We start from the raw sequence: 24377 nt of genomic DNA on the forward strand, positions 1-24377 counted from the left end.
GTTTGGCGACCACCTCCCAGCCCAGGGCGGCCGTGACCCAGCAAACCCTTCGGCGCTTGGCGCCCCGCCCAAGATCCCGCACGTCGCTCACAGGGACGTGGCCCCGGAGGCTTCAGGGCCCGGGGCCCGCGGTCCCTTGGGCATCGGCCCTGCCGGCCCACGCGGCGCTAGGCGCAGCCCGGCCGCAGCCCGGGCCGGCCCTCCTGCCCGACGGCAGCTGGCCCGAAGCCACTGGGAGCCACCATTGAGTCGCCACGGCCCCTCAGCCGCGGCAAGGCCACCCTTGCCCCCACACCCCCCGCCGAGCTCAGGACCCCGCCCCTGGTGGCCGGCAGGCCCGGGGAAGCGGCCCCTGCCCTCGATCCCGCTCCCGCACCCGGCCGCGGTGACACGCCAGAGGGGCGGGGTGGGGGTGGGGGGCTTTTGTCGGAGGGAGCTGTGGAGGGACACACCGGCACACAGGTGGCGGCGCCGGGGCTGGGCGCCGGTGGGGGCGGCCAGGTGCAGGTCGAGGGGCTCGCGGGCCGAAAGGACGGCAAGTGGGCCCGCGGCGGAGTCTGGGTCCGGGCCAGCCACCCCGGGAGCGTCTGGGGTGCGGCTGCCTTCCAGGGCCGCCTTCTGGCCGGCCGGGCCGGCGGGGAGCGCCCCCGCCGGCGCGCGCCGTGGTGGGAGGGGCCTGAGGAGGTGGGGCCTGCCGCGGGGCCCGGCGGGGGCGGAGCCGGCGGCCCCCGCCGCGGGCGAGTAAAGGAGAAGGCGGGCGGAGCGGGAGGCAAAAAGCCTACAGCACCCGGTATTCCCAGGCGGTCTCCCATCCAAGTACTAACCAGGCCCGACCCTGCTTAGCTTCCGAGATCAGACGAGATCGGGCGCGTTCAGGGTGGTATGGCCGTAGACGGGGGCGGGGGCCGCGGGCTGCCTCTTGAGGCCCAGTTTCGCTGGCGCTGGCGCCTTAACGCCAGCCTGGCGGCCGGCCCGCCCAGGCAGGGGGAACGGAGGTCTCGGGTATCGGGCGGCGGCGGAGGGTTTGGCGACCACCTCCCAGCCCAGGGCGGCCGTGACCCAGCAAACCCTTCGGCGCTTGGCGCCCCGCCCAAGATCCCGCACGTCGCTCACAGGGACGTGGCCCCGGAGGCTTCAGGGCCCGGGGCCCGCGGTCCCTTGGGCATCGGCCCTGCCGGCCCACGCGGCGCTAGGCGCAGCCCGGCCGCAGCCCGGGCCGGCCCTCCTGCCCGACGGCAGCTGGCCCGAAGCCACTGGGAGCCACCATTGAGTCGCCACGGCCCCTCAGCCCCGGCAAGGCCACCCTTGCCCCCACACCCCCCGCCGAGCTCAGGACCCCGCCCCTGGTGGCCGGCAGGCCCGGGGAAGCGGCCCCTGCCCTCGATCCCGCTCCCGCACCCGGCCGCGGTGACACGCCAGCGGGGCGGGGTGGGGGTGGGGGGCTTTTGTCGGAGGGAGCTGTGGAGGGACACACCGGCACACAGGTGGCGGCGCCGGGGCTGGGCGCCGGTGGGGGCGGCCAGGTGCAGGTCGAGGGGCTCGCGGGCCGAAAGGACGGCAAGTGGGCCCGCGGCGGAGTCTGGGTCCGGGCCAGCCACCCCGGGAGCGTCTGGGGTGCGGCTGCCTTCCAGGGCCGCCTTCTGGCCGGCCGGGCCGGCGGGGAGCGCCCCCGCCGGCGCGCGCCGTGGTGGGAGGGGCCTGAGGAGGTGGGGCCTGCCGCGGGGCCCGGCGGGGGCGGAGCCGGCGGCCCCCGCCGCGGGCGAGTAAAGGAGAAGGCGGGCGGAGCGGGAGGCAAAAAGCCTACAGCACCCGGTATTCCCAGGCGGTCTCCCATCCAAGTACTAACCAGGCCCGACCCTGCTTAGCTTCCGAGATCAGACGAGATCGGGCGCGTTCAGGGTGGTATGGCCGTAGACGGGGGCGGGGGCCGCGGGCTGCCTCTTGAGGCCCAGTTTCGCTGGCGCTGGCGCCTTAACGCCAGCCTGGCGGCCGGCCCGCCCCGGCAGGGCCCCCTCGCCCGCCCAGGCAGGGGGAACGGAGGTCTCGGGTATCGGGCGGCGGCGGAGGGTTTGGCGACCACCTCCCAGCCCAGGGCGGCCGTGACCCAGCAAACCCTTCGGCGCTTGGCGCCCCGCCCAAGATCCCGCACGTCGCTCACAGGGACGTGGCCCCGGAGGCTTCAGGGCCCGGGGCCCGCGGTCCCTTGGGCATCGGCCCTGCCGGCCCACGCGGCGCTAGGCGCAGCCCGGCCGCAGCCCGGGCCGGCCCTCCTGCCCGACGGCAGCTGGCCCGAAGCCACTGGGAGCCACCATTGAGTCGCCACGGCCCCTCAGCCCCGGCAAGGCCACCCTTGCCCCCACACCCCCCGCCGAGCTCAGGACCCCGCCCCTGGTGGCCGGCAGGCCCGGGGAAGCGGCCCCTGCCCTCGATCCCGCTCCCGCACCCGGCCGCGGTGACACGCCAGCGGGGCGGGGTGGGGGTGGGGGGCTTTTGTCGGAGGGAGCTGTGGAGGGACACACCGGCACACAGGTGGCGGCGCCGGGGCTGGGCGCCGGTGGGGGCGGCCAGGTGCAGGTCGAGGGGCTCGCGGGCCGAAAGGACGGCAAGTGGGCCCGCGGCGGAGTCTGGGTCCGGGCCAGCCACCCCGGGAGCGTCTGGGGTGCGGCTGCCTTCCAGGGCCGCCTTCTGGCCGGCCGGGCCGGCGGGGAGCGCCCCCGCCGGCGCGCGCCGTGGTGGGAGGGGCCTGAGGAGGTGGGGCCTGCCGCGGGGCCCGGCGGGGGCGGAGCCGGCGGCCCCCGCCGCGGGCGAGTAAAGGAGAAGGCGGGCGGAGCGGGAGGCAAAAAGCCTACAGCACCCGGTATTCCCAGGCGGTCTCCCATCCAAGTACTAACCAGGCCCGACCCTGCTTAGCTTCCGAGATCAGACGAGATCGGGCGCGTTCAGGGTGGTATGGCCGTAGACGGGGGCGGGGGCCGCGGGCTGCCTCTTGAGGCCCAGTTTCGCTGGCGCTGGCGCCTTAACGCCAGCCTGGCGGCCGGCCCGCCCCGGCAGGGCCCCCTCGCCCGCCCAGGCAGGGGGAACGGAGGTCTCGGGTATCGGGCGGCGGCGGAGGGTTTGGCGACCACCTCCCAGCCCAGGGCGGCCGTGACCCAGCAAACCCTTCGGCGCTTGGCGCCCCGCCCAAGATCCCGCACGTCGCTCACAGGGACGTGGCCCCGGAGGCTTCAGGGCCCGGGGCCCGCGGTCCCTTGGGCATCGGCCCTGCCGGCCCACGCGGCGCTAGGCGCAGCCCGGCCGCAGCCCGGGCCGGCCCTCCTGCCCGACGGCAGCTGGCCCGAAGCCACTGGGAGCCACCATTGAGTCGCCACGGCCCCTCAGCCCCGGCAAGGCCACCCTTGCCCCCACACCCCCCGCCGAGCTCAGGACCCCGCCCCTGGTGGCCGGCAGGCCCGGGGAAGCGGCCCCTGCCCTCGATCCCGCTCCCGCACCCGGCCGCGGTGACACGCCAGAGGGGCGGGGTGGGGGTGGGGGGCTTTTGTCGGAGGGAGCTGTGGAGGGACACACCGGCACACAGGTGGCGGCGCCGGGGCTGGGCGCCGGTGGGGGCGGCCAGGTGCAGGTCGAGGGGCTCGCGGGCCGAAAGGACGGCAAGTGGGCCCGCGGCGGAGTCTGGGTCCGGGCCAGCCACCCCGGGAGCGTCTGGGGTGCGGCTGCCTTCCAGGGCCGCCTTCTGGCCGCCTGGCCGGCCGGGCCGGCGGGGAGCGCCCCCGCCGGCGCGCGCCGTGGTGGGAGGGGCCTGAGGAGGTGGGGCCTGCCGCGGGGCCCGGCGGGGGCGGAGCCGGCGGCCCCCGCCGCGGGCGAGTAAAGGAGAAGGCGGGCGGAGCGGGAGGCAAAAAGCCTACAGCACCCGGTATTCCCAGGCGGTCTCCCATCCAAGTACTAACCAGGCCCGACCCTGCTTAGCTTCCGAGATCAGACGAGATCGGGCGCGTTCAGGGTGGTATGGCCGTAGACGGGGGCGGGGGCCGCGGGCTGCCTCTTGAGGCCCAGTTTCGCTGGCGCTGGCGCCTTAACGCCAGCCTGGCGGCCGGCCCGCCCCGGCAGGGCCCCCTCGCCCGCCCAGGCAGGGGGAACGGAGGTCTCGGGTATCGGGCGGCGGCGGAGGGTTTGGCGACCACCTCCCAGCCCAGGGCGGCCGTGACCCAGCAAACCCTTCGGCGCTTGGCGCCCCGCCCAAGATCCCGCACGTCGCTCACAGGGACGTGGCCCCGGAGGCTTCAGGGCCCGGGGCCCGCGGTCCCTTGGGCATCGGCCCTGCCGGCCCACGCGGCGCTAGGCGCAGCCCGGCCGCAGCCCGGGCCGGCCCTCCTGCCCGACGGCAGCTGGCCCGAAGCCACTGGGAGCCACCATTGAGTCGCCACGGCCCCTCAGCCGCGGCAAGGCCACCCTTGCCCCCACACCCCCCGCCGAGCTCAGGACCCCGCCCCTGGTGGCCGGCAGGCCCGGGGAAGCGGCCCCTGCCCTCGATCCCGCTCCCGCACCCGGCCGCGGTGACACGCCAGAGGGGCGGGGTGGGGGTGGGGGGCTTTTGTCGGAGGGAGCTGTGGAGGGACACACCGGCACACAGGTGGCGGCGCCGGGGCTGGGCGCCGGTGGGGGCGGCCAGGTGCAGGTCGAGGGGCTCGCGGGCCGAAAGGACGGCAAGTGGGCCCGCGGCGGAGTCTGGGTCCGGGCCAGCCACCCCGGGAGCGTCTGGGGTGCGGCTGCCTTCCAGGGCCGCCTTCTGGCCGGCCGGGCCGGCGGGGAGCGCCCCCGCCGGCGCGCGCCGTGGTGGGAGGGGCCTGAGGAGGTGGGGCCTGCCGCGGGGCCCGGCGGGGGCGGAGCCGGCGGCCCCCGCCGCGGGCGAGTAAAGGAGAAGGCGGGCGGAGCGGGAGGCAAAAAGCCTACAGCACCCGGTATTCCCAGGCGGTCTCCCATCCAAGTACTAACCAGGCCCGACCCTGCTTAGCTTCCGAGATCAGACGAGATCGGGCGCGTTCAGGGTGGTATGGCCGTAGACGGGGGCGGGGGCCGCGGGCTGCCTCTTGAGGCCCAGTTTCGCTGGCGCTGGCGCCTTAACGCCAGCCTGGCGGCCGGCCCGCCCAGGCAGGGGGAACGGAGGTCTCGGGTATCGGGCGGCGGCGGAGGGTTTGGCGACCACCTCCCAGCCCAGGGCGGCCGTGACCCAGCAAACCCTTCGGCGCTTGGCGCCCCGCCCAAGATCCCGCACGTCGCTCACAGGGACGTGGCCCCGGAGGCTTCAGGGCCCGGGGCCCGCGGTCCCTTGGGCATCGGCCCTGCCGGCCCACGCGGCGCTAGGCGCAGCCCGGCCGCAGCCCGGGCCGGCCCTCCTGCCCGACGGCAGCTGGCCCGAAGCCACTGGGAGCCACCATTGAGTCGCCACGGCCCCTCAGCCCCGGCAAGGCCACCCTTGCCCCCACACCCCCCGCCGAGCTCAGGACCCCGCCCCTGGTGGCCGGCAGGCCCGGGGAAGCGGCCCCTGCCCTCGATCCCGCTCCCGCACCCGGCCGCGGTGACACGCCAGCGGGGCGGGGTGGGGGTGGGGGGCTTTTGTCGGAGGGAGCTGTGGAGGGACACACCGGCACACAGGTGGCGGCGCCGGGGCTGGGCGCCGGTGGGGGCGGCCAGGTGCAGGTCGAGGGGCTCGCGGGCCGAAAGGACGGCAAGTGGGCCCGCGGCGGAGTCTGGGTCCGGGCCAGCCACCCCGGGAGCGTCTGGGGTGCGGCTGCCTTCCAGGGCCGCCTTCTGGCCGGCCGGGCCGGCGGGGAGCGCCCCCGCCGGCGCGCGCCGTGGTGGGAGGGGCCTGAGGAGGTGGGGCCTGCCGCGGGGCCCGGCGGGGGCGGAGCCGGCGGCCCCCGCCGCGGGCGAGTAAAGGAGAAGGCGGGCGGAGCGGGAGGCAAAAAGCCTACAGCACCCGGTATTCCCAGGCGGTCTCCCATCCAAGTACTAACCAGGCCCGACCCTGCTTAGCTTCCGAGATCAGACGAGATCGGGCGCGTTCAGGGTGGTATGGCCGTAGACGGGGGCGGGGGCCGCGGGCTGCCTCTTGAGGCCCAGTTTCGCTGGCGCTGGCGCCTTAACGCCAGCCTGGCGGCCGGCCCGCCCCGGCAGGGCCCCCTCGCCCGCCCAGGCAGGGGGAACGGAGGTCTCGGGTATCGGGCGGCGGCGGAGGGTTTGGCGACCACCTCCCAGCCCAGGGCGGCCGTGACCCAGCAAACCCTTCGGCGCTTGGCGCCCCGCCCAAGATCCCGCACGTCGCTCACAGGGACGTGGCCCCGGAGGCTTCAGGGCCCGGGGCCCGCGGTCCCTTGGGCATCGGCCCTGCCGGCCCACGCGGCGCTAGGCGCAGCCCGGCCGCAGCCCGGGCCGGCCCTCCTGCCCGACGGCAGCTGGCCCGAAGCCACTGGGAGCCACCATTGAGTCGCCACGGCCCCTCAGCCCCGGCAAGGCCACCCTTGCCCCCACACCCCCCGCCGAGCTCAGGACCCCGCCCCTGGTGGCCGGCAGGCCCGGGGAAGCGGCCCCTGCCCTCGATCCCGCTCCCGCACCCGGCCGCGGTGACACGCCAGCGGGGCGGGGTGGGGGTGGGGGGCTTTTGTCGGAGGGAGCTGTGGAGGGACACACCGGCACACAGGTGGCGGCGCCGGGGCTGGGCGCCGGTGGGGGCGGCCAGGTGCAGGTCGAGGGGCTCGCGGGCCGAAAGGACGGCAAGTGGGCCCGCGGCGGAGTCTGGGTCCGGGCCAGCCACCCCGGGAGCGTCTGGGGTGCGGCTGCCTTCCAGGGCCGCCTTCTGGCCGCCTGGCCGGCCGGGCCGGCGGGGAGCGCCCCCGCCGGCGCGCGCCGTGGTGGGAGGGGCCTGAGGAGGTGGGGCCTGCCGCGGGGCCCGGCGGGGGCGGAGCCGGCGGCCCCCGCCGCGGGCGAGTAAAGGAGAAGGCGGGCGGAGCGGGAGGCAAAAAGCCTACAGCACCCGGTATTCCCAGGCGGTCTCCCATCCAAGTACTAACCAGGCCCGACCCTGCTTAGCTTCCGAGATCAGACGAGATCGGGCGCGTTCAGGGTGGTATGGCCGTAGACGGGGGCGGGGGCCGCGGGCTGCCTCTTGAGGCCCAGTTTCGCTGGCACTGGCGCCTTAACGCCAGCCTGGCGGCCGGCCCGCCCCGGCAGGGCCCCCTCGCCCGCCCAGGCAGGGGGAACGGAGGTCTCGGGTATCGGGCGGCGGCGGAGGGTTTGGCGACCACCTCCCAGCCCAGGGCGGCCGTGACCCAGCAAACCCTTCGGCGCTTGGCGCCCCGCCCAAGATCCCGCACGTCGCTCACAGGGACGTGGCCCCGGAGGCTTCAGGGCCCGGGGCCCGCGGTCCCTTGGGCATCGGCCCTGCCGGCCCACGCGGCGCTAGGCGCAGCCCGGCCGCAGCCCGGGCCGGCCCTCCTGCCCGACGGCAGCTGGCCCGAAGCCACTGGGAGCCACCATTGAGTCGCCACGGCCCCTCAGCCCCGGCAAGGCCACCCTTGCCCCCACACCCCCCGCCGAGCTCAGGACCCCGCCCCTGGTGGCCGGCAGGCCCGGGGAAGCGGCCCCTGCCCTCGATCCCGCTCCCGCACCCGGCCGCGGTGACACGCCAGAGGGGCGGGGTGGGGGTGGGGGGCTTTTGTCGGAGGGAGCTGTGGAGGGACACACCGGCACACAGGTGGCGGCGCCGGGGCTGGGCGCCGGTGGGGGCGGCCAGGTGCAGGTCGAGGGGCTCGCGGGCCGAAAGGACGGCAAGTGGGCCCGCGGCGGAGTCTGGGTCCGGGCCAGCCACCCCGGGAGCGTCTGGGGTGCGGCTGCCTTCCAGGGCCGCCTTCTGGCCGCCTGGCCGGCCGGGCCGGCGGGGAGCGCCCCCGCCGGCGCGCGCCGTGGTGGGAGGGGCCTGAGGAGGTGGGGCCTGCCGCGGGGCCCGGCGGGGGCGGAGCCGGCGGCCCCCGCCGCGGGCGAGTAAAGGAGAAGGCGGGCGGAGCGGGAGGCAAAAAGCCTACAGCACCCGGTATTCCCAGGCGGTCTCCCATCCAAGTACTAACCAGGCCCGACCCTGCTTAGCTGACGAGATCGGGCGCGTTCAGGGTGCTATGGCCGTAGACGGGGGCGGGGGCCGCGGGCTGCCTCTTGAGGCCCAGTTTCGCTGGCGCTGGCGCCTTAACGCCAGCCTGGCGGCCGGCCCGCCCCGGCAGGGCCCCCTCGCCCGCCCAGGCAGGGGGAACGGAGGTCTCGGGTATCGGGCGGCGGCGGAGGGTTTGGCGACCACCTCCCAGCCCAGGGCGGCCGTGACCCAGCAAACCCTTCGGCGCTTGGCGCCCCGCCCAAGATCCCGCACGTCGCTCACAGGGACGTGGCCCCGGAGGCTTCAGGGCCCGGGGCCCGCGGTCCCTTGGGCATCGGCCCTGCCGGCCCACGCGGCGCTAGGCGCAGCCCGGCCGCAGCCCGGGCCGGCCCTCCTGCCCGACGGCAGCTGGCCCGAAGCCACTGGGAGCCACCATTGAGTCGCCACGGCCCCTCAGCCCCGGCAAGGCCACCCTTGCCCCCACACCCCCCGCCGAGCTCAGGACCCCGCCCCTGGTGGCCGGCAGGCCCGGGGAAGCGGCCCCTGCCCTCGATCCCGCTCCCGCACCCGGCCGCGGTGACACGCCAGAGGGGCGGGGTGGGGGTGGGGGGCTTTTGTCGGAGGGAGCTGTGGAGGGACACACCGGCACACAGGTGGCGGCGCCGGGGCTGGGCGCCGGTGGGGGCGGCCAGGTGCAGGTCGAGGGGCTCGCGGGCCGAAAGGACGGCAAGTGGGCCCGCGGCGGAGTCTGGGTCCGGGCCAGCCACCCCGGGAGCGTCTGGGGTGCGGCTGCCTTCCAGGGCCGCCTTCTGGCCGGCCGGGCCGGCGGGGAGCGCCCCCGCCGGCGCGCGCCGTGGTGGGAGGGGCCTGAGGAGGTGGGGCCTGCCGCGGGGCCCGGCGGGGGCGGAGCCGGCGGCCCCCGCCGCGGGCGAGTAAAGGAGAAGGCGGGCGGAGCGGGAGGCAAAAAGCCTACAGCACCCGGTATTCCCAGGCGGTCTCCCATCCAAGTACTAACCAGGCCCGACCCTGCTTAGCTTCCGAGATCAGACGAGATCGGGCGCGTTCAGGGTGGTATGGCCGTAGACGGGGGCGGGGGCCGCGGGCTGCCTCTTGAGGCCCAGTTTCGCTGGCGCTGGCGCCTTAACGCCAGCCTGGCGGCCGGCCCGCCCCGGCAGGGCCCCCTCGCCCGCCCAGGCAGGGGGAACGGAGGTCTCGGGTATCGGGCGGCGGCGGAGGGTTTGGCGACCACCTCCCAGCCCAGGGCGGCCGTGACCCAGCAAACCCTTCGGCGCTTGGCGCCCCGCCCAAGATCCCGCACGTCGCTCACAGGGACGTGGCCCCGGAGGCTTCAGGGCCCGGGGCCCGCGGTCCCTTGGGCATCGGCCCTGCCGGCCCACGCGGCGCTAGGCGCAGCCCGGCCGCAGCCCGGGCCGGCCCTCCTGCCCGACGGCAGCTGGCCCGAAGCCACTGGGAGCCACCATTGAGTCGCCACGGCCCCTCAGCCCCGGCAAGGCCACCCTTGCCCCCACACCCCCCGCCGAGCTCAGGACCCCGCCCCTGGTGGCCGGCAGGCCCGGGGAAGCGGCCCCTGCCCTCGATCCCGCTCCCGCACCCGGCCGCGGTGACACGCCAGAGGGGCGGGGTGGGGGTGGGGGGCTTTTGTCGGAGGGAGCTGTGGAGGGACACACCGGCACACAGGTGGCGGCGCCGGGGCTGGGCGCCGGTGGGGGCGGCCAGGTGCAGGTCGAGGGGCTCGCGGGCCGAAAGGACGGCAAGTGGGCCCGCGGCGGAGTCTGGGTCCGGGCCAGCCACCCCGGGAGCGTCTGGGGTGCGGCTGCCTTCCAGGGCCGCCTTCTGGCCGCCTGGCCGGCCGGGCCGGCGGGGAGCGCCCCCGCCGGCGCGCGCCGTGGTGGGAGGGGCCTGAGGAGGTGGGGCCTGCCGCGGGGCCCGGCGGGGGCGGAGCCGGCGGCCCCCGCCGCGGGCGAGTAAAGGAGAAGGCGGGCGGAGCGGGAGGCAAAAAGCCTACAGCACCCGGTATTCCCAGGCGGTCTCCCATCCAAGTACTAACCAGGCCCGACCCTGCTTAGCTGACGAGATCGGGCGCGTTCAGGGTGCTATGGCCGTAGACGGGGGCGGGGGCCGCGGGCTGCCTCTTGAGGCCCAGTTTCGCTGGCGCTGGCGCCTTAACGCCAGCCTGGCGGCCGGCCCGCCCCGGCAGGGCCCCCTCGCCCGCCCAGGCAGGGGGAACGGAGGTCTCGGGTATCGGGCGGCGGCGGAGGGTTTGGCGACCACCTCCCAGCCCAGGGCGGCCGTGACCCAGCAAACCCTTCGGCGCTTGGCGCCCCGCCCAAGATCCCGCACGTCGCTCACAGGGACGTGGCCCCGGAGGCTTCAGGGCCCGGGGCCCGCGGTCCCTTGGGCATCGGCCCTGCCGGCCCACGCGGCGCTAGGCGCAGCCCGGCCGCAGCCCGGGCCGGCCCTCCTGCCCGACGGCAGCTGGCCCGAAGCCACTGGGAGCCACCATTGAGTCGCCACGCCCCTCAGCCCCGGCAAGGCCACCCTTGCCCCCACACCCCCCGCCGAGCTCAGGACCCCGCCCCTGGTGGCCGGCAGGCCCGGGGAAGCGGCCCCTGCCCTCGATCCCGCTCCCGCACCCGGCCGCGGTGACACGCCAGAGGGGCGGGGTGGGGGTGGGGGGCTTTTGTCGGAGGGAGCTGTGGAGGGACACACCGGCACACAGGTGGCGGCGCCGGGGCTGGGCGCCGGTGGGGGCGGCCAGGTGCAGGTCGAGGGGCTCGCGGGCCGAAAGGACGGCAAGTGGGCCCGCGGCGGAGTCTGGGTCCGGGCCAGCCACCCCGGGAGCGTCTGGGGTGCGGCTGCCTTCCAGGGCCGCCTTCTGGCCGCCTGGCCGGCCGGGCCGGCGGGGAGCGCCCCCGCCGGCGCGCGCCGTGGTGGGAGGGGCCTGAGGAGGTGGGGCCTGCCGCGGGGCCCGGCGGGGGCGGAGCCGGCGGCCCCCGCCGCGGGCGAGTAAAGGAGAAGGCGGGCGGAGCGGGAGGCAAAAAGCCTACAGCACCCGGTATTCCCAGGCGGTCTCCCATCCAAGTACTAACCAGGCCCGACCCTGCTTAGCTGACGAGATCGGGCGCGTTCAGTGTGCTATGGCCGTAGACGGGGGCGGGGGCCGCGGGCTGCCTCTTGAGGCCCAGTTTCGCTGGCGCTGGCGCCTTAACGCCAGCCTGGCGGCCGGCCCGCCCCGGCAGGGCCCCCTCGCCCGCCCAGGCAGGGGGAACGGAGGTCTCGGGTATCGGGCGGCGGCGGAGGGTTTGGCGACCACCTCCCAGCCCAGGGCGGCCGTGACCCAGCAAACCCTTCGGCGCTTGGCGCCCCGCCCAAGATCCCGCACGTCGCTCACAGGGACGTGGCCCCGGAGGCTTCAGGGCCCGGGGCCCGCGGTCCCTTGGGCATCGGCCCTGCCGGCCCACGCGGCGCTAGGCGCAGCCCGGCCGCAGCCCGGGCCGGCCCTCCTGCCCGACGGCAGCTGGCCCGAAGCCACTGGGAGCCACCATTGAGTCGCCACGGCCCCTCAGCCCCGGCAAGGCCACCCTTGCCCCCACACCCCCCGCCGAGCTCAGGACCCCGCCCCTGGTGGCCGGCAGGCCCGGGGAAGCGGCCCCTGCCCTCGATCCCGCTCCCGCACCCGGCCGCGGTGACACGCCAGAGGGGCGGGGTGGGGGTGGGGGGCTTTTGTCGGAGGGAGCTGTGGAGGGACACACCGGCACACAGGTGGCGGCGCCGGGGCTGGGCGCCGGTGGGGGCGGCCAGGTGCAGGTCGAGGGGCTCGCGGGCCGAAAGGACGGCAAGTGGGCCCGCGGCGGAGTCTGGGTCCGGGCCAGCCACCCCGGGAGCGTCTGGGGTGCGGCTGCCTTCCAGGGCCGCCTTCTGGCCGCCTGGCCGGCCGGGCCGGCGGGGAGCGCCCCCGCCGGCGCGCGCCGTGGTGGGAGGGGCCTGAGGAGGTGGGGCCTGCCGCGGGGCCCGGCGGGGGCGGAGCCGGCGGCCCCCGCCGCGGGCGAGTAAAGGAGAAGGCGGGCGGAGCGGGAGGCAAAAAGCCTACAGCACCCGGTATTCCCAGGCGGTCTCCCATCCAAGTACTAACCAGGCCCGACCCTGCTTAGCTGACGAGATCGGGCGCGTTCAGGGTGCTATGGCCGTAGACGGGGGCGGGGGCCGCGGGCTGCCTCTTGAGGCCCAGTTTCGCTGGCGCTGGCGCCTTAACGCCAGCCTGGCGGCCGGCCCGCCCCGGCAGGGCCCCCTCGCCCGCCCAGGCAGGGGGAACGGAGGTCTCGGGTATCGGGCGGCGGCGGAGGGTTTGGCGACCACCTCTCAGCCCAGGGCAGCCGTGACCCAGCAAACCCTTCGGCGCTTGGCGCCCCGCCCAAGATCCCGCACGTCGCTCACAGGGACGTGGCCCCGGAGGCTTCAGGGCCCGGGGCCCGCGGTCCCTTGGGCATCGGCCCTGCCGGCCCACGCGGCGCTAGGCGCAGCCCGGCCGCAGCCCGGGCCGGCCCTCCTGCCCGACGGCAGCTGGCCCGAAGCCACTGGGAGCCACCATTGAGTCGCCACGGCCCCTCAGCCCCGGCAAGGCCACCCTTGCCCCCACACCCCCCGCCGAGCTCAGGACCCCGCCCCTGGTGGCCGGCAGGCCCGGGGAAGCGGCCCCTGCCCTCGATCCCACTCCCGCACCCGGCCGCGGTGACACGCCAGAGGGGCGGGGTGGGGGTGGGGGGCTTTTGTCGGAGGGAGCTGTGGAGGGACACACCGGCACACAGGTGGCGGCGCCGGGGCTGGGCGCCGGTGGGGGCGGCCAGGTGCAGGTCGAGGGGCTCGCGGGCCGAAAGGACGGCAAGTGGGCCCGCGGCGGAGTCTGGGTCCGGGCCAGCCACCCCGGGAGCGTCTGGGGTGCGGCTGCCTTCCAGGGCCGCCTTCTGGCCGGCCGGGCCGGCGGGGAGCGTCCCCGCCGGCGCGCGCCGTGGTGGGAGGGGCCTGAGGAGGTGGGGCCTGCCGCGGGGCCCGGCGGGGGCGGAGCCGGCGGCCCCCGCCGCGGGCGAGTAAAGGAGAAGGCGGGCGGAGCGGGAGGCAAAAAGCCTACAGCACCCGGTATTCCCAGGCGGTCTCCCATCCAAGTACTAACCAGGCCCGACCCTGCTTAGCTTCCGAGATCAGACGAGATCGGGCGCGTTCAGGGTGGTATGGCCGTAGACGGGGGCGGGGGCCGCGGGCTGCCTCTTGAGGCCCAGTTTCGCTGGCGCTGGCGCCTTAACGCCAGCCTGGCGGCCGGCCCGCCCCGGCAGGGCCCCCTCGCCCGCCCAGGCAGGGGGAACGGAGGTCTCGGGTATCGGGCGGCGGCGGAGGGTTTGGCGACCACCTCCCAGCCCAGGGCGGCCGTGACCCAGCAAACCCTTCGGCGCTTGGCGCCCCGCCCAAGATCCCGCACGTCGCTCACAGGGACGTGGCCCCGGAGGCTTCAGGGCCCGGGGCCCGCGGTCCCTTGGGCATCGGCCCTGCCGGCCCACGCGGCGCTAGGCGCAGCCCGGCCGCAGCCCGGGCCGGCCCTCCTGCCCGACGGCAGCTGGCCCGAAGCCACTGGGAGCCACCATTGAGTCGCCACGCCCCTCAGCCCCGGCAAGGCCACCCTTGCCCCCACACCCCCCGCCGAGCTCAGGACCCCGCCCCTGGTGGCCGGCAGGCCCGGGGAAGCGGCCCCTGCCCTCGATCCCGCTCCCGCACCCGGCCGCGGTGACACGCCAGAGGGGCGGGGTGGGGGTGGGGGGCTTTTGTCGGAGGGAGCTGTGGAGGGACACACCGGCACACAGGTGGCGGCGCCGGGGCTGGGCGCCGGTGGGGGCGGCCAGGTGCAGGTCGAGGGGCTCGCGGGCCGAAAGGACGGCAAGTGGGCCCGCGGCGGAGTCTGGGTCCGGGCCAGCCACCCCGGGAGCGTCTGGGGTGCGGCTGCCTTCCAGGGCCGCCTTCTGGCCGGCCGGGCCGGCGGGGAGCGCCCCCGCCGGCGCGCGCCGTGGTGGGAGGGGCCTGAGGAGGTGGGGCCTGCCGCGGGGCCCGGCGGGGGCGGAGCCGGCGGCCCCCGCCGCGGGCGAGTAAAGGAGAAGGCGGGCGGAGCGGGAGGCAAAAAGCCTACAGCACCCGGTATTCCCAGGCGGTCTCCCATCCAAGTACTAACCAGGCCCGACCCTGCTTAGCTTCCGAGATCAGACGAGATCGGGCGCGTTCAGGGTGGTATGGCCGTAGACGGGGGCGGGGGCCGCGGGCTGCCTCTTGAGGCCCAGTTTCGCTGGCGCTGGCGCCTTAACGCCAGCCTGGCGGCCGGCCCGCCCCGGCAGGGCCCCCTCGCCCGCCCAGGCAGGGGGAACGGAGGTCTCGGGTATCGGGCGGCGGCGGAGGGTTTGGCGACCACCTCCCAGCCCAGGGCGGCCGTGACCCAGCAAACCCTTCGGCGCTTGGCGCCCCGCCCAAGATCCCGCACGTCGCTCACAGGGACGTGGCCCCGGAGGCTTCAGGGCCCGGGGCCCGCGGTCCCTTGGGCATCGGCCCTGCCGGCCCACGCGGCGCTAGGCGCAGCCCGGCCGCAGCCCGGGCCGGCCCTCCTGCCCGACGGCAGCTGGCCCGAAGCCACTGGGAGCCACCATTGAGTCGCCACGGCCCCTCAGCCCCGGCAAGGCCACCCTTGCCCCCACACCCCCCGCCGAGCTCAGGACCCCGCCCCTGGTGGCCGGCAGGCCCGGGGAAGCGGCCCCTGCCCTCGATCCCGCTCCCGCACCCGGCCGCGGTGACACGCCAGCGGGGCGGGGTGGGGGTGGGGGGCTTTTGTCGGAGGGAGCTGTGGAGGGACACACCGGCACACAGGTGGCGGCGCCGGGGCTGGGCGCCGGTGGGGGCGGCCAGGTGCAGGTCGAGGGGCTCGCGGGCCGAAAGGACGGCAAGTGGGCCCGCGGCGGAGTCTGGGTCCGGGCCAGCCACCCCGGGAGCGTCTGGGGTGCGGCTGCCTTCCAGGGCCGCCTTCTGGCCGGCCGGGCCGGCGGGGAGCGCCCCCGCCGGCGCGCGCCGTGGTGGGAGGGGCCTGAGGAGGTGGGGCCTGCCGCGGGGCCCGGCGGGGGCGGAGCCGGCGGCCCCCGCCGCGGGCGAGTAAAGGAGAAGGCGGGCGGAGCGGGAGGCAAAAAGCCTACAGCACCCGGTATTCCCAGGCGGTCTCCCATCCAAGTACTAACCAGGCCCGACCCTGCTTAGCTTCCGAGATCAGACGAGATCGGGCGCGTTCAGGGTGGTATGGCCGTAGACGGGGGCGGGGGCCGCGGGCTGCCTCTTGAGGCCCAGTTTCGCTGGCGCTGGCGCCTTAACGCCAGCCTGGCGGCCGGCCCGCCCCGGCAGGGCCCCCTCGCCCGCCCAGGCAGGGGGAACGGAGGTCTCGGGTATCGGGCGGCGGCGGAGGGTTTGGCGACCACCTCCCAGCCCAGGGCGGCCGTGACCCAGCAAACCCTTCGGCGCTTGGCGCCCCGCCCAAGATCCCGCACGTCGCTCACAGGGACGTGGCCCCGGAGGCTTCAGGGCCCGGGGCCCGCGGTCCCTTGGGCATCGGCCCTGCCGGCCCACGCGGCGCTAGGCGCAGCCCGGCCGCAGCCCGGGCCGGCCCTCCTGCCCGACGGCAGCTGGCCCGAAGCCACTGGGAGCCACCATTGAGTCGCCACGGCCCCTCAGCCCCGGCAAGGCCACCCTTGCCCCCACACCCCCCGCCGAGCTCAGGACCCCGCCCCTGGTGGCCGGCAGGCCCGGGGAAGCGGCCCCTGCCCTCGATCCCGCTCCCGCACCCGGCCGCGGTGACACGCCAGAGGGGCGGGGTGGGGGTGGGGGGCTTTTGTCGGAGGGAGCTGTGGAGGGACACACCGGCACACAGGTGGCGGCGCCGGGGCTGGGCGCCGGTGGGGGCGGCCAGGTGCAGGTCGAGGGGCTCGCGGGCCGAAAGGACGGCAAGTGGGCCCGCGGCGGAGTCTGGGTCCGGGCCAGCCACCCCGGGAGCGTCTGGGGTGCGGCTGCCTTCCAGGGCCGCCTTCTGGCCGCCTGGCCGGCCGGGCCGGCGGGGAGCGCCCCCGCCGGCGCGCGCCGTGGTGGGAGGGGCCTGAGGAGGTGGGGCCTGCCGCGGGGCCCGGCGGGGGCGGAGCCGGCGGCCCCCGCCGCGGGCGAGTAAAGGAGAAGGCGGGCGGAGCGGGAGGCAAAAAGCCTACAGCACCCGGTATTCCCAGGCGGTCTCCCATCCAAGTACTAACCAGGCCCGACCCTGCTTAGCTGACGAGATCGGGCGCGTTCAGGGTGCTATGGCCGGAGACGGGGGCGGGGGCCGCGGGCTGCCTCTTGAGGCCCAGTTTCGCTGGCGCTGGCGCCTTAACGCCAGCCTGGCGGCCGGCCCGCCCCGGCAGGGCCCCCTCGCCCGCCCAGGCAGGGGGAACGGAGGTCTCGGGTATCGGGCGGCGGCGGAGGGTTTGGCGACCACCTCCCAGCCCAGGGCGGCCGTGACCCAGCAAACCCTTCGGCGCTTGGCGCCCCGCCCAAGATCCCGCACGTCGCTCACAGGGACGTGGCCCCGGAGGCTTCAGGGCCCGGGGCCCGCGGTCCCTTGGGCATCGGCCCTGCCGGCCCACGCGGCGCTAGGCGCAGCCCGGCCGCAGCCCGGGCCGGCCCTCCTGCCCGACGGCAGCTGGCCCGAAGCCACTGGGAGCCACCATTGAGTCGCCACGCCCCTCAGCCCCGGCAAGGCCACCCTTGCCCCCACACCCCCCGCCGAGCTCAGGACCCCGCCCCTGGTGGCCGGCAGGCCCGGGGAAGCGGCCCCTGCCCTCGATCCCGCTCCCGCACCCGGCCGCGGTGACACGCCAGAGGGGCGGGGTGGGGGTGGGGGGCTTTTGTCGGAGGGAGCTGTGGAGGGACACACCGGCACACAGGTGGCGGCGCCGGGGCTGGGCGCCGGTGGGGGCGGCCAGGTGCAGGTCGAGGGGCTCGCGGGCCGAAAGGACGGCAAGTGGGCCCGCGGCGGAGTCTGGGTCCGGGCCAGCCACCCCGGGAGCGTCTGGGGTGCGGCTGCCTTCCAGGGCCGCCTTCTGGCCGCCTGGCCGGCCGGGCCGGCGGGGAGCGCCCCCGCCGGCGCGCGCCGTGGTGGGAGGGGCCTGAGGAGGTGGGGCCTGCCGCGGGGCCCGGCGGGGGCGGAGCCGGCGGCCCCCGCCGCGGGCGAGTAAAGGAGAAGGCGGGCGGAGCGGGAGGCAAAAAGCCTACAGCACCCGGTATTCCCAGGCGGTCTCCCATCCAAGTACTAACCAGGCCCGACCCTGCTTAGCTGACGAGATCGGGCGCGTTCAGTGTGCTATGGCCGTAGACGGGGGCGGGGGCCGCGGGCTGCCTCTTGAGGCCCAGTTTCGCTGGCGCTGGCGCCTTAACGCCAGCCTGGCGGCCGGCCCGCCCCGGCAGGGCCCCCTCGCCCGCCCAGGCAGGGGGAACGGAGGTCTCGGGTATCGGGCGGCGGCGGAGGGTTTGGCGACCACCTCCCAGCCCAGGGCGGCCGTGACCCAGCAAACCCTTCGGCGCTTGGCGCCCCGCCCAAGATCCCGCACGTCGCTCACAGGGACGTGGCCCCGGAGGCTTCAGGGCCCGGGGCCCGCGGTCCCTTGGGCATCGGCCCTGCCGGCCCACGCGGCGCTAGGCGCAGCCCGGCCGCAGCCCGGGCCGGCCCTCCTGCCCGACGGCAGCTGGCCCGAAGCCACTGGGAGCCACCATTGAGTCGCCACGGCCCCTCAGCCCCGGCAAGGCCACCCTTGCCCCCACACCCCCCGCCGAGCTCAGGACCCCGCCCCTGGTGGCCGGCAGGCCCGGGGAAGCGGCCCCTGCCCTCGATCCCGCTCCCGCACCCGGCCGCGGTGACACGCCAGAGGGGCGGGGTGGGGGTGGGGGGCTTTTGTCGGAGGGAGCTGTGGAGGGACACACCGGCACACAGGTGGCGGCGCCGGGGCTGGGCGCCGGTGGGGGCGGCCAGGTGCAGGTCGAGGGGCTCGCGGGCCGAAAGGACGGCAAGTGGGCCCGCGGCGGAGTCTGGGTCCGGGCCAGCCACCCCGGGAGCGTCTGGGGTGCGGCTGCCTTCCAGGGCCGCCTTCTGGCCGCCTGGCCGGCCGGGCCGGCGGGGAGCGCCCCCGCCGGCGCGCGCCGTGGTGGGAGGGGCCTGAGGAGGTGGGGCCTGCCGCGGGGCCCGGCGGGGGCGGAGCCGGCGGCCCCCGCCGCGGGCGAGTAAAGGAGAAGGCGGGCGGAGCGGGAGGCAAAAAGCCTACAGCACCCGGTATTCCCAGGCGGTCTCCCATCCAAGTACTAACCAGGCCCGACCCTGCTTAGCTGACGAGATCGGGCGCGTTCAGGGTGCTATGGCCGTAGACGGGGGCGGGGGCCGCGGGCTGCCTCTTGAGGCCCAGTTTCGCTGGCGCTGGCGCCTTAACGCCAGCCTGGCGGCCGGCCCGCCCCGGCAGGGCCCCCTCGCCCGCCCAGGCAGGGGGAACGGAGGTCTCGGGTATCGGGCGGCGGCGGAGGGTTTGGCGACCACCTCTCAGCCCAGGGCAGCCGTGACCCAGCAAACCCTTCGGCGCTTGGCGCCCCGCCCAAGATCCCGCACGTCGCTCACAGGGACGTGGCCCCGGAGGCTTCAGGGCCCGGGGCCCGCGGTCCCTTGGGCATCGGCCCTGCCGGCCCACGCGGCGCTAGGCGCAGCCCGGCCGCAGCCCGGGCCGGCCCTCCTGCCCGACGGCAGCTGGCCCGAAGCCACTGGGAGCCACCATTGAGTCGCCACGGCCCCTCAGCCCCGGCAAGGCCACCCTTGCCCCCACACCCCCCGCCGAGCTCAGGACCCCGCCCCTGGTGGCCGGCAGGCCCGGGGAAGCGGCCCCTGCCCTCGATCCCGCTCCCGCACCCGGCCGCGGTGACACGCCAGAGGGGCGGGGTGGGGGTGGGGGGCTTTTGTCGGAGGGAGCTGTGGAGGGACACACCGGCACACAGGTGGCGGCGCCGGGGCTGGGCGCCGGTGGGGGCGGCCAGGTGCAGGTCGAGGGGCTCGCGGGCCGAAAGGACGGCAAGTGGGCCCGCGGCGGAGTCTGGGTCCGGGCCAGCCACCCCGGGAGCGTCTGGGGTGCGGCTGCCTTCCAGGGCCGCCTTCTGGCCGCCTGGCCGGCCGGGCCGGCGGGGAGCGCCCCCGCCGGCGCGCGCCGTGGTGGGAGGGGCCTGAGGAGGTGGGGCCTGCCGCGGGGCCCGGCGGGGGCGGAGCCGGCGGCCCCCGCCGCGGGCGAGTAAAGGAGAAGGCGGGCGGAGCGGGAGGCAAAAAGCCTACAGCACCCGGTATTCCCAGGCGGTCTCCCATCCAAGTACTAACCAGGCCCGACCCTGCTTAGCTGACGAGATCGGGCGCGTTCAGGGTGCTATGGCCGTAGACGGGGGCGGGGGCCGCGGGCTGCCTCTTGAGGCCCAGTTTCGCTGGCGCTGGCGCCTTAACGCCAGCCTGGCGGCCGGCCCGCCCCGGCAGGGCCCCCTCGCCCGCCCAGGCAGGGGGAACGGAGGTCTCGGGTATCGGGCGGCGGCGGAGGGTTTGGCGACCACCTCTCAGCCCAGGGCAGCCGTGACCCAGCAAACCCTTCGGCGCTTGGCGCCCCGCCCAAGATCCCGCACGTCGCTCACAGGGACGTGGCCCCGGAGGCTTCAGGGCCCGGGGCCCGCGGTCCCTTGGGCATCGGCCCTGCCGGCCCACGCGGCGCTAGGCGCAGCCCGGCCGCAGCCCGGGCCGGCCCTCCTGCCCGACGGCAGCTGGCCCGAAGCCACTGGGAGCCACCATTGAGTCGCCACGGCCCCTCAGCCCCGGCAAGGCCACCCTTGCCCCCACACCCCCCGCCGAGCTCAGGACCCCGCCCCTGGTGGCCGGCAGGCCCGGGGAAGCGGCCCCTGCCCTCGATCCCGCTCCCGCACCCGGCCGCGGTGACACGCCAGAGGGGCGGGGTGGGGGTGGGGGGCTTTTGTCGGAGGGAGCTGTGGAGGGACACACCGGCACACAGGTGGCGGCGCCGGGGCTGGGCGCCGGTGGGGGCGGCCAGGTGCAGGTCGAGGGGCTCGCGGGCCGAAAGGACGGCAAGTGGGCCCGCGGCGGAGTCTGGGTCCGGGCCAGCCACCCCGGGAGCGTCTGGGGTGCGGCTGCCTTCCAGGGCCGCCTTCTGGCCGGCCGGGCCGGCGGGGAGCGCCCCCGCCGGCGCGCGCCGTGGTGGGAGGGGCCTGAGGAGGTGGGGCCTGCCGCGGGGCCCGGCGGGGGCGGAGCCGGCGGCCCCCGCCGCGGGCGAGTAAAGGAGAAGGCGGGCGGAGCGGGAGGCAAAAAGCCTACAGCACCCGGTATTCCCAGGCGGTCTCCCATCCAAGTACTAACCAGGCCCGACCCTGCTTAGCTTCCGAGATCAGACGAGATCGGGCGCGTTCAGGGTGGTATGGCCGTAGACGGGGGCGGGGGCCGCGGGCTGCCTCTTGAGGCCCAGTTTCGCTGGCGCTGGCGCCTTAACGCCAGCCTGGCGGCCGGCCCGCCCCGGCAGGGCCCCCTCGCCCGCCCAGGCAGGGGGAACGGAGGTCTCGGGTATCGGGCGGCGGCGGAGGGTTTGGCGACCACCTCCCAGCCCAGGGCGGCCGTGACCCAGCAAACCCTTCGGCGCTTGGCGCCCCGCCCAAGATCCCGCACGTCGCTCACAGGGACGTGGCCCCGGAGGCTTCAGGGCCCGGGGCCCGCGGTCCCTTGGGCATCGGCCCTGCCGGCCCACGCGGCGCTAGGCGCAGCCCGGCCGCAGCCCGGGCCGGCCCTCCTGCCCGACGGCAGCTGGCCCGAAGCCACTGGGAGCCACCATTGAGTCGCCACGGCCCCTCAGCCCCGGCAAGGTCACCCTTGCCCCCACACCCCCCGCCGAGCTCAGGACCCCGCCCCTGGTGGCCGGCAGGCCCGGGGAAGCGGCCCCTGCCCTCGATCCCGCTCCCGCACCCGGCCGCGGTGACACGCCAGCGGGGCGGGGTGGGGGTTGGGGGCTTTTGTCGGAGGGAGCTGTGGAGGGACACACCGGCACACAGGTGGCGGCGCCGGGGCTGGGCGCCGGTGGGGGCGGCCAGGTGCAGGTCGAGGGGCTCGCGGGCCGAAAGGACGGCAAGTGGGCCCGCGGCGGAGTCTGGGTCCGGGCCAGCCACCCCGGGAGCGTCTGGGGTGCGGCTGCCTTCCAGGGCCGCCTTCTGGCCGGCCGGGCCGGCGGGGAGCGCCCCCGCCGGCGCGCGCCGTGGTGGGAGGGGCCTGAGGAGGTGGGGCCTGCCGCGGGGCCCGGCGGGGGCGGAGCCGGCGGCCCCCGCCGCGGGCGAGTAAAGGAGAAGGCGGGCGGAGCGGGAGGCAAAAAGCCTACAGCACCCGGTATTCCCAGGCGGTCTCCCATCCAAGTACTAACCAGGCCCGACCCTGCTTAGCTTCCGAGATCAGACGAGATCGGGCGCGTTCAGGGTGGTATGGCCGTAGACGGGGGCGGGGGCCGCGGGCTGCCTCTTGAGGCCCAGTTTCGCTGGCGCTGGCGCCTTAACGCCAGCCTGGCGGCCGGCCCGCCCCGGCAGGGCCCCCTCGCCCGCCCAGGCAGGGGGAACGGAGGTCTCGGGTATCGGGCGGCGGCGGAGGGTTTGGCGACCACCTCCCAGCCCAGGGCGGCCGTGACCCAGCAAACCCTTCGGCGCTTGGCGCCCCGCCCAAGATCCCGCACGTCGCTCACAGGGACGTGGCCCCGGAGGCTTCAGGGCCCGGGGCCCGCGGTCCCTTGGGCATCGGCCCTGCCGGCCCACGCGGCGCTAGGCGCAGCCCGGCCGCAGCCCGGGCCGGCCCTCCTGCCCGACGGCAGCTGGCCCGAAGCCACTGGGAGCCACCATTGAGTCGCCACGGCCCCTCAGCCCCGGCAAGGCCACCCTTGCCCCCACACCCCCCGCCGAGCTCAGGACCCCGCCCCTGGTGGCCGGCAGGCCCGGGGAAGCGGCCCCTGCCCTCGATCCCGCTCCCGCACCCGGCCGCGGTGACACGCCAGAGGGGCGGGGTGGGGGTGGGGGGCTTTTGTCGGAGGGAGCTGTGGAGGGACACACCGGCACACAGGTGGCGGCGCCGGGGCTGGGCGCCGGTGGGGGCGGCCAGGTGCAGGTCGAGGGGCTCGCGGGCCGAAAGGACGGCAAGTGGGCCCGCGGCGGAGTCTGGGTCCGGGCCAGCCACCCCGGGAGCGTCTGGGGTGCGGCTGCCTTCCAGGGCCGCCTTCTGGCCGGCCGGGCCGGCGGGGAGCGCCCCCGCCGGCGCGCGCCGTGGTGGGAGGGGCCTGAGGAGGTGGGGCCTGCCGCGGGGCCCGGCGGGGGCGGAGCCGGCGGCCCCCGCCGCGGGCGAGTAAAGGAGAAGGCGGGCGGAGCGGGAGGCAAAAAGCCTACAGCACCCGGTATTCCCAGGCGGTCTCCCATCCAAGTACTAACCAGGCCCGACCCTGCTTAGCTTCCGAGATCAGACGAGATCGGGCGCGTTCAGGGTGGTATGGCCGTAGACGGGGGCGGGGGCCGCGGGCTGCCTCTTGAGGCCCAGTTTCGCTGGCGCTGGCGCCTTAACGCCAGCCTGGCGGCCGGCCCGCCCCGGCAGGGCCCCCTCGCCCGCCCAGGCAGGGGGAACGGAGGTCTCGGGTATCGGGCGGCGGCGGAGGGTTTGGCGACCACCTCCCAGCCCAGGGCGGCCGTGACCCAGCAAACCCTTCGGCGCTTGGCGCCCCGCCCAAGATCCCGCACGTCGCTCACAGGGACGTGGCCCTGGAGGCTTCAGGGCCCGGGGCCCGCGGTCCCTTGGGCATCGGCCCTGCCGGCCCACGCGGCGCTAGGCGCAGCCCGGCCGCAGCCCGGGCCGGCCCTCCTGCCCGACGGCAGCTGGCCCGAAGCCACTGGGAGCCACCATTGAGTCGCCACGGCCCCTCAGCCGCGGCAAGGCCACCCTTGCCCCCACACCCCCCGCCGAGCTCAGGACCCCGCCCCTGGTGGCCGGCAGGCCCGGGGAAGCGGCCCCTGCCCTCGATCCCGCTCCCGCACCCGGCCGCGGTGACACGCCAGAGGGGCGGGGTGGGGGTGGGGGGCTTTTGTCGGAGGGAGCTGTGGAGGGACACACCGGCACACAGGTGGCGGCGCCGGGGCTGGGCGCCGGTGGGGGCGGCCAGGTGCAGGTCGAGGGGCTCGCGGGCCGAAAGGACGGCAAGTGGGCCCGCGGCGGAGTCTGGGTCCGGGCCAGCCACCCCGGGAGCGTCTGGGGTGCGGCTGCCTTCCAGGGCCGCCTTCTGGCCGGCCGGGCCGGCGGGGAGCGCCCCCGCCGGCGCGCGCCGTGGTGGGAGGGGCCTGAGGAGGTGGGGCCTGCCGCGGGGCCCGGCGGGGGCGGAGCCGGCGGCCCCCGCCGCGGGCGAGTAAAGGAGAAGGCGGGCGGAGCGGGAGGCAAAAAGCCTACAGCACCCGGTATTCCCAGGCGGTCTCCCATCCAAGTACTAACCAGGCCCGACCCTGCTTAGCTTCCGAGATCAGACGAGATCGGGCGCGTTCAGGGTGGTATGGCCGTAGACGGGGGCGGGGGCCGCGGGCTGCCTCTTGAGGCCCAGTTTCGCTGGCGCTGGCGCCTTAACGCCAGCCTGGCGGCCGGCCCGCCCCGGCAGGGCCCCCTCGCCCGCCCAGGCAGGGGGAACGGAGGTCTCGGGTATCGGGCGGCGGCGGAGGGTTTGGCGACCACCTCCCAGCCCAGGGCGGCCGTGACCCAGCAAACCCTTCGGCGCTTGGCGCCCCGCCCAAGATCCCGCACGTCGCTCACAGGGACGTGGCCCCGGAGGCTTCAGGGCCCGGGGCCCGCGGTCCCTTGGGCATCGGCCCTGCCGGCCCACGCGGCGCTAGGCGCAGCCCGGCCGCAGCCCGGGCCGGCCCTCCTGCCCGACGGCAGCTGGCCCGAAGCCACTGGGAGCCACCATTGAGTCGCCACGGCCCCTCAGCCCCGGCAAGGTCACCCTTGCCCCCACACCCCCCGCCGAGCTCAGGACCCCGCCCCTGGTGGCCGGCAGGCCCGGGGAAGCGGCCCCTGCCCTCGATCCCGCTCCCGCACCCGGCCGCGGTGACA

General features: G+C 76.9%; 15 non-coding genes and 8 pseudogenes across 15 annotated transcripts; all 23 read right to left on the reverse strand.

Annotated features, from left to right (window-relative positions):
- Window positions 1-775: 775 nt before the first annotated feature.
- Window positions 776-894, reverse strand: LOC125962228 (5S ribosomal RNA). Its single transcript, XR_007473749.1, has one exon. It is a non-coding gene; the product is annotated as a 5S ribosomal RNA (ribosomal RNA).
- Window positions 895-1797: 903 nt separating this feature from the next.
- Window positions 1798-1916, reverse strand: LOC125962229 (5S ribosomal RNA). The gene has a single exon (XR_007473750.1). It is a non-coding gene; the product is annotated as a 5S ribosomal RNA (ribosomal RNA).
- Window positions 1917-2842: 926 nt separating this feature from the next.
- On the reverse strand, window positions 2843-2961 carry LOC125962230 (5S ribosomal RNA). Its single transcript, XR_007473751.1, has one exon. It is a non-coding gene; the product is annotated as a 5S ribosomal RNA (ribosomal RNA).
- Window positions 2962-3895: 934 nt separating this feature from the next.
- On the reverse strand, window positions 3896-4014 carry LOC125962231 (5S ribosomal RNA). The gene has a single exon (XR_007473752.1). It is a non-coding gene; the product is annotated as a 5S ribosomal RNA (ribosomal RNA).
- Window positions 4015-4940: 926 nt separating this feature from the next.
- LOC125962232 (5S ribosomal RNA) lies at window positions 4941-5059 on the reverse strand. The gene has a single exon (XR_007473753.1). It is a non-coding gene; the product is annotated as a 5S ribosomal RNA (ribosomal RNA).
- A 903-nt stretch (window positions 5060-5962) lies between these two features.
- Window positions 5963-6081, reverse strand: LOC125962233 (5S ribosomal RNA). The gene has a single exon (XR_007473754.1). It is a non-coding gene; the product is annotated as a 5S ribosomal RNA (ribosomal RNA).
- Window positions 6082-7015: 934 nt separating this feature from the next.
- Window positions 7016-7134, reverse strand: LOC125962234 (5S ribosomal RNA). Its single transcript, XR_007473755.1, has one exon. It is a non-coding gene; the product is annotated as a 5S ribosomal RNA (ribosomal RNA).
- A 934-nt stretch (window positions 7135-8068) lies between these two features.
- On the reverse strand, window positions 8069-8177 carry LOC125962561 (uncharacterized; annotated as a pseudogene).
- A 926-nt stretch (window positions 8178-9103) lies between these two features.
- Window positions 9104-9222, reverse strand: LOC125962235 (5S ribosomal RNA). The gene has a single exon (XR_007473756.1). It is a non-coding gene; the product is annotated as a 5S ribosomal RNA (ribosomal RNA).
- Window positions 9223-10156: 934 nt separating this feature from the next.
- LOC125962562 (uncharacterized) lies at window positions 10157-10265 on the reverse strand (annotated as a pseudogene).
- Window positions 10266-11198: 933 nt separating this feature from the next.
- On the reverse strand, window positions 11199-11307 carry LOC125962594 (uncharacterized; annotated as a pseudogene).
- A 934-nt stretch (window positions 11308-12241) lies between these two features.
- On the reverse strand, window positions 12242-12350 carry LOC125962563 (uncharacterized; annotated as a pseudogene).
- Window positions 12351-13276: 926 nt separating this feature from the next.
- On the reverse strand, window positions 13277-13395 carry LOC125962237 (5S ribosomal RNA). Its single transcript, XR_007473758.1, has one exon. It is a non-coding gene; the product is annotated as a 5S ribosomal RNA (ribosomal RNA).
- Window positions 13396-14320: 925 nt separating this feature from the next.
- On the reverse strand, window positions 14321-14439 carry LOC125962238 (5S ribosomal RNA). The gene has a single exon (XR_007473759.1). It is a non-coding gene; the product is annotated as a 5S ribosomal RNA (ribosomal RNA).
- A 926-nt stretch (window positions 14440-15365) lies between these two features.
- LOC125962239 (5S ribosomal RNA) lies at window positions 15366-15484 on the reverse strand. The gene has a single exon (XR_007473760.1). It is a non-coding gene; the product is annotated as a 5S ribosomal RNA (ribosomal RNA).
- A 934-nt stretch (window positions 15485-16418) lies between these two features.
- Window positions 16419-16527, reverse strand: LOC125962601 (uncharacterized; annotated as a pseudogene).
- Window positions 16528-17460: 933 nt separating this feature from the next.
- LOC125962595 (uncharacterized) lies at window positions 17461-17569 on the reverse strand (annotated as a pseudogene).
- A 934-nt stretch (window positions 17570-18503) lies between these two features.
- On the reverse strand, window positions 18504-18612 carry LOC125962564 (uncharacterized; annotated as a pseudogene).
- Window positions 18613-19546: 934 nt separating this feature from the next.
- LOC125962565 (uncharacterized) lies at window positions 19547-19655 on the reverse strand (annotated as a pseudogene).
- Window positions 19656-20581: 926 nt separating this feature from the next.
- Window positions 20582-20700, reverse strand: LOC125962240 (5S ribosomal RNA). Its single transcript, XR_007473761.1, has one exon. It is a non-coding gene; the product is annotated as a 5S ribosomal RNA (ribosomal RNA).
- A 926-nt stretch (window positions 20701-21626) lies between these two features.
- On the reverse strand, window positions 21627-21745 carry LOC125962241 (5S ribosomal RNA). Its single transcript, XR_007473762.1, has one exon. It is a non-coding gene; the product is annotated as a 5S ribosomal RNA (ribosomal RNA).
- A 926-nt stretch (window positions 21746-22671) lies between these two features.
- On the reverse strand, window positions 22672-22790 carry LOC125962242 (5S ribosomal RNA). Its single transcript, XR_007473763.1, has one exon. It is a non-coding gene; the product is annotated as a 5S ribosomal RNA (ribosomal RNA).
- Window positions 22791-23716: 926 nt separating this feature from the next.
- Window positions 23717-23835, reverse strand: LOC125962243 (5S ribosomal RNA). Its single transcript, XR_007473764.1, has one exon. It is a non-coding gene; the product is annotated as a 5S ribosomal RNA (ribosomal RNA).
- Window positions 23836-24377: the final 542 nt, after the last annotated feature.

Source organism: Orcinus orca, chromosome 19, assembly GCF_937001465.1.
Source record: "Orcinus orca chromosome 19, mOrcOrc1.1, whole genome shotgun sequence".
NCBI classification, from domain to species: Eukaryota; Metazoa; Chordata; class Mammalia; order Artiodactyla; family Delphinidae; genus Orcinus; species Orcinus orca.